Genomic DNA, 6,484 nt, shown 5'->3' with positions numbered 1-6,484 from the left:
GGACAGGTATGCCCACGAAGGAGACACCAACCAGCCACCTGGGCATGCTGGGACCTTCTGCATCCTGATCACGGTGCCCGCATTCACATGCGCACAAACATACACCCAAAGCGTCTGGAGTCCGTGTGGAAGCAGGTGCAGGCCTGGCGGGGACCAGGGTGGGGACACGGAGGAGCCCTGGGGCCCAGGGAGAAGCGTGTTGGGCAACCCGGGCACAGGGTCTGCTGAATGGGCACAGGACAGAGGCCGTACGTGTCCCCTGTAACCACGCACAGTGGGGACCGATGAAGGGATGATGACCCAGCTCTGGCCACAAGGCTGTTCGCTGTGCACCAGGAGCCCCTCACGTGTGAACTGTTGAGAAGAAACGAGTGCTTCCCCTCGTGGGTCCACAAGCCCTGGAAACGGAGCGGGGACCAGGAGGGGGCTCGGCAGAGCTCAGGCCCCGCCCCCGGGTGCGGCGGGAAACGGGATCATTCTCATCTCCCACTCGAGGGGTGTGAGGGTTAGAGGGACAGTTGTCAGCCTACTTTGTCATCCGCCAGCAGCTACAGCCGTGGGGAGGGTGGAGGCCTTCCCAGGTGTGATCGTGACCCTGGGGTGTCCAGGGGTGGGTGCAGGGGCTCAGCACCCTGATAGTTCTTTACACACACCTCACGCATCCGGAGAAGCAGGTGAGCCCTGAGAGGCCTCGGGGACCATCCTGTCACAGCTCAGTGAGGGCAACAAGAATGGTTTGTCACCACTGTTTCTTATGAGGGGTCATGCATAGTTTTTTATTCAGCAAGATCAGCTTCCTTTTCTTTTAAGGTTTATTTATTTTTGACAGAGAGACAGAGCATGAGCAGGGGAGGAGCAGAGAGAGACAGAGATAGAGACAGAGACAGAGACAGAGACAGAATGTGAGCAGAGAGGCAGAGAGGAGACACAGAATCCAAAGCAGGCTCCAGGCTCCGAGCTGTCAGCACAAAGCCTGACGCGGGGCTCAAACCCACCAACTGTGAGATCATGACTTGAGCCAAAGTCGGACACTCAACTTACTGAGGCCCCCAGGCGCCCCTCTGTGACCTCATGTTTTAAAGCACGCATGTGATTATACACGCACAGGGCAAAGCCCCAGTGCTGGGCATCAACCACAGGCACACAGCTTGTCCTGACCTGTCAGAGCTCTCCAGAGACAGGGAAGCAATGGAATGTGTGCACATCCCAAGTGGGCAGAAGAGGGAGGGAGGCAGAGACAGATACAGAGACAGAGAGAAAGAGAGAAAGAGATAGGGATAGAGCCAAGAAGAGACAGGGACACAGAGATGGAGACAGAGAGACAGAGAGGGAGATGGACAGAGAGACACAGAGGAGACAGAGAGACACAGAGGGAGATAGAGATAGAGAGAGAAAGAGAAAGAGACAGAGAATGAGATAGAGAGATGGACAAAGAGAGAGACAGAGGTAGAGACAGAGAGACAGAGAGGGACGGGCTCACGTGAAGGCAGAGGCTCAGTGAGCCCAGAACCAGACGAGGTGGGCTGCAGTGTCGGGCTGTCTGCTGCGAATTGCTTCTTGAGTAGGGGACATCAGGGTTAGTTCTATGAAGGCCTCAAGTGATTGGACAAGGCCCACCACATTAGGGAGAGTAATCTGCTCCACTTAGAGTCTCTGGATTTAAATGTGAATCTCATCCAGAGCAAGGACAGAAACACCCAGAGCAGCGTTTGACCTGATATAAACATCTGGGCAGGGCGGCTGAGCCAAGTGGACACATGGCATCACACCTGGGCACGGACGGGACACACCCGGCGGGGACAGGAACTGGAGCTTCCTGCTGTGTATACTGGCATCTGGACTCTCGCTGAAACAGCACCAACATGAGTAAACAGCAGCCCAGGACGCCCGTGCTGGCGCCACACTCCGCCACAGGCTCCTCACCGTCTCCTCGTCCAAACCCGACCTCGGGGTGCGGCCTCCCCACCTCTCCACCTGCTTCCTCCTCCCGCCCCACCAGTGGGTCACCAGATGCCCTCGCTGCTCGTGCGAAGGCCAGAAGCTGTCCCGTCCACGTCTTCTCTGCCAGCCCCGTTCCTGCCCGGGCCTCTGAGTCCAGTCCTGCCCAGACTAAGAGCCTCCCCTCTTTGCCTGAGGAGTAACCCATCCAAGACTCAACTCTTGCCCTTGTTCGACACCCCCCGACCATGGGTCCTGTAAGCATATCTGCTCCGTGTCCTCAGACCTCACACCAACACATGTGAAAAATGGACGTGTAAGTTCTACGCAGGATCACGGGGTTTCACGTCTCTGAGGGATGAGCCATGCAGTCCCTTCTTTCCGAGGTTCCTGCCCCAGATGCCACCTCACCCGTGGCCACGTTTCAGTGAGTCTTGACGCGAGCCCAGGGCAGCAACCTGCCTTCTTTCCTCTGAACCCCGAGAACCTGGTGTTGGGCCGACGAACTCCATCGAGCTGGCCAAGGGCCCCTCCTTCCCTGGCCTCTCCTAACGGGCACTGTATCAAAGGTGGGGAAAGGAAATGCACCATTACACTTACTGAGGCCAAAATAGAGTTAAGACTGACCCCCGTCTGTTCCCTAGCAGACGCTGACAGCAGCTAGACAGGCTGTTTCCGGTGAGGCTTCTGCCACCGTGGCTCACCGGTTGGCCAAGCCGACCTGCGGTGAGGGCCGTTTGCCAGCTCCGACCTAGAGGCACGCTCACACCGTGTCCATGAAAGTGCATGTCCTGGGTTCGTGAGGAGGATGAGCAGAAGCAGCTGTGTTTGTTTATGGAAAGTCTGCTATGTGCCAGCGATGATTCTACGTTCAGGAAAGTCCATGAACTTTGCCAGGGTCATGAGATGAGATGATTAATTAGCAAGGATGAGAGAGTTTGTTCAACCGATGGTGGCAATCAAAACCGGGCGAGGCACAACCAGCAAAGGCTTCTTTTGGGATCTGTCCACACCTTCTCCACTGTCGATCACACTGAATAAAGAGTGTCTGTGTTTTCCAGAGGAGCCCAGACAGACACAGAGGCGATTTCATCATCACGGGGCCATATCGCCCAGGGACTCTTTCTGAACCTTTACAGTAATTATGTCACATCTTTCCCCGACTACCTCTAATGCCTTCCATTTTTATGGGAATAAGCCTGTGTCTCAGAAGTCAGCTGGCTTTGTTGAGGATACTGTGTTCTGGAACTTTGTGAGTGTGAGAGAGAGAGAGAGAGAGAGAGAGTGTGTGTGTGTGTGTGTGTGTGTGTGTGTGTGTGTGTACCTACTTTGGATCCATCTAGCAATAAAAGTAGATGGAAAAGAAATAAACTCTGAAAACTGTCACATCAATTCACTTTCCTGAGCAGATTAAAGCCTCTCGTTGGATTTGGGATGGCTACTTGGCAAAGGGTTGTCCTACATTGTAGATAATATTTTATTATTTTATGTAAGTTAGAGGCATTTTATTAGTTACCATGAATAATATTACCTTGAGTGTAATTTTTTTTTGTTATGAAGCTTTCTCATGGGATTCCAGTTTATTTCATTTTTACCCTGGTAATAATTTTGACAGAGAAGGGAGAAAGAACCAGCCAGATGACAGAGAAACTTAATGTCTTCCTTCCTGATACACTCAATGCTCCACGCTTCTTGCTTTAAGATTTTTAGCTAAGTTTGTTGAGTGTAGTTAAACGTCCTATTTCTTCCCGACTAATTTTGGATTCTTCAGGAACAGCCTAGATCAGCATCGGAAGAAACAGATCAGGGCAGCAAAGCTGAAAGGGCAGACTCCTAACCACTTTGGTGGCATTCAGGCAACATTAGAAAAGTTGAATGCTGTGAACCGAATGTCTGTGCCCCTCCAAAATCCACATGGTGAAGTCCTACCCACCCCCCATGTGGAGATCAGGAGGTGGGGCCACTGGGAGGCATTGGGTCCCGGGGGTCAAGCCCCCATGCTGAGCTCCCTGCCCTTTGGCCACGTGAGGACACGGAGAGAACGTGGCCATCTGAATGCCAGCGACAGTGATGAAGATGACTCCAGGGATGGCTCAGAGCAGGGCACCTGCCCCAGAAAGACCACCTGGGGCTGGAAATATTGGCTTCTTGAGGAATCACAGTGATGGAAGAGGTCAGCTGGGGACCGTCACCCCTGGCATCAGGTGAGTGGCGCTCTGCACCGACTCGGGAGGGGACACAGGGGTTGTGGACATCCCTCTTCTCCAGCTTCTCCAGGTCAGAGCTGGGCCCAGTGTGTGTGTCAGGGGCGAGAGTTGGAGGCCGTCAGAGCCCCGCCTACCAGAGAACAGGGTCAGAACTGTCTGCCGGGCCATGCCCCTCTGGGCATGTCCTTCCTACCTTCTGCTGCTGTAAGAAATTAGTACAAGCTTGGTGGTTAAAACCGCACCCATTCGTTATCCGATGGTTTTCAAGGTCAGAGTCTGGGGGCTCCAGGGAAGAATCCATTTCCCTGCCAGTTCTCACTGCCGGAGGCTGTCTGCCTTGGACTATGGCCCCTCCTTGGTCTTCAAATCCAGCAACGGCACGGCTCCCTGACCGTTTGCCCCTAGTCCTGTCTCCCTCCACAGCCAGGAAGCCAGCACCCTCTCTTCTAAGGTTCCCTGCGGTGACATTAGAGCCCACTCTGGTACCCCAGGATCATCTCCTCACCTAAGGCTCTTAACTTAGTCACATCTGCGGAGCCCCTTTCACCACGTACGAAAACATATTTACAGCTTCCAGGGCTTAGGATATGGGTATCTTAGGACACAGTGATTCTTCCTTCCCACACGTCAATGACTAGGATTGTGATTTCAGTAAGAGTCTAAAAGAGGCTGCATCAAAAGTCACTCCCTGCAAAGGGACTGGGAGAGAGAAACTCAGGGTGCCCTGGGAAGGAAGGAAGGGTTGACTATGCCAGGACCTCAGACCTGTAACGGTCAAGGTTTCTTCTCTACGGTTCTTCAGAGCATTGATCTTGCTTCTCATTAAGAACAAGAAGATGCATGAGCTTGTACAATAGGGACATTTTCTACTGAAAAACAGGAAAAATAGGGTTCAGTTGTCATAGATGGCTCTTCCTGGGCATGACAAATGTCCTTGTTCCTCCAGCTTCCCGGACTGCTGGGTGAGGCAGAAAATAACCAGCAAAGAGGCTGTGAGTCTCAGAGACCATGCACCCTCACGCCCACTGCCCCCAGTTTCAATGCCAAGTGCTGGCTTTAGGAAAACATTTTATACCAGGTGATTTGTTTGGCTTGAATGTCAGATTTGCTTTTGATGAGAACCATTTACAGATCTCATAATACAAGCCAGTCAGAATTCTAGGAGTTTTCTCTATTTATGGACATTTTTGCATATTGTTTTCTATAAGGGCTTTGCCAGCATCTCATTACATTCTTTCCACCTGTTGAGAGACATGGAGCAAGTAGAAATGCCATTTCTATTTTACAAATAAGTGATCAGAAGCTAGTTGAAATTAAGCGTCACTCAAGGTAAGGACATAATAAGTGGAGAAGCCAGGCATCAAGCTCTATCTGGGAATGCTGAGTCCTAAATATCTTCATGAGTTAGGCGGACGGCTGGCCCCGAAGACGTCCCAATCCCGGAAACCTGTGAATATGTTAGTTTATATGATCGGAGGGACTTTGCAGGTGTTATTAAGATAAGGATATTGAGAAGAAGAAATTATTCTGGGTTTATTGGGTAGACCCGTTGTGGTCAGAAAGGCAGGAGGGACAAAGACATTCCTAGCTCTCTGCCACTGTGAGAGAGTAAATAAATGTGTGTTGTTTTGAGCCACTAAGTTTGCAATAATTTGTTACAGCAACATTAGGGAATGGACACATCCAATCTCCCTTATAAGACCCCCAAGACCTTAACCAGGGGTCAGATCCCACCTCTAAGGCCCAGGTCCACAGAGCAAGCTGCTGTGTCTACTTTGGATGACCCCCAAGACATCAGACTCAACGTATCTAAACCCTAAGTCCTTGTAACCTTTCCCGGCTCAGAAAAGCCTGCTGCATTTCCTGCATCGCCCATTTTCATGAAGACAACATCTGGTCACCAAGCCAGATGGATGGGCTCATTCCAGAATCTCCCCTTTCACTCTCCACCCATGTAAATATATATATATATATATATAGACACACACACACTACTCCCTTAAAAATAATTGTTCCCTTCATAAGTATGCCCACCTCCAAATTTTAGGGCCTCAAACTCCCATTCACAGCTGTCATTTTTTTTCTATATTATCTTCAACATTTAAGATCACACAGCTGGTCAATGAATCCTCAACAGTGTCTGCAGAATGATATCTCAAGTGCATTACTTGCAGATAAAGATCTACAAATCTCCTCTCCTTAGGGCATGGGCCTGGCATAATAAGGTCTTGCCGCTGGTGTCCCTCCCTCTCCGGGCAGCACCCCTCAGAGTCTGCCGTATCTGGTCAAAGTGTTGTGCTGTGTTTTGTGTGTGTGTGTGTGTGTGTGTGTGTGTGTGT

This window comes from Suricata suricatta, chromosome 13 (assembly GCF_006229205.1).
Source record: "Suricata suricatta isolate VVHF042 chromosome 13, meerkat_22Aug2017_6uvM2_HiC, whole genome shotgun sequence".
Lineage (NCBI taxonomy): Eukaryota > Metazoa > Chordata > Mammalia > Carnivora > Herpestidae > Suricata > Suricata suricatta.
Note: the sequence above shows the minus strand (reverse complement) of the source record.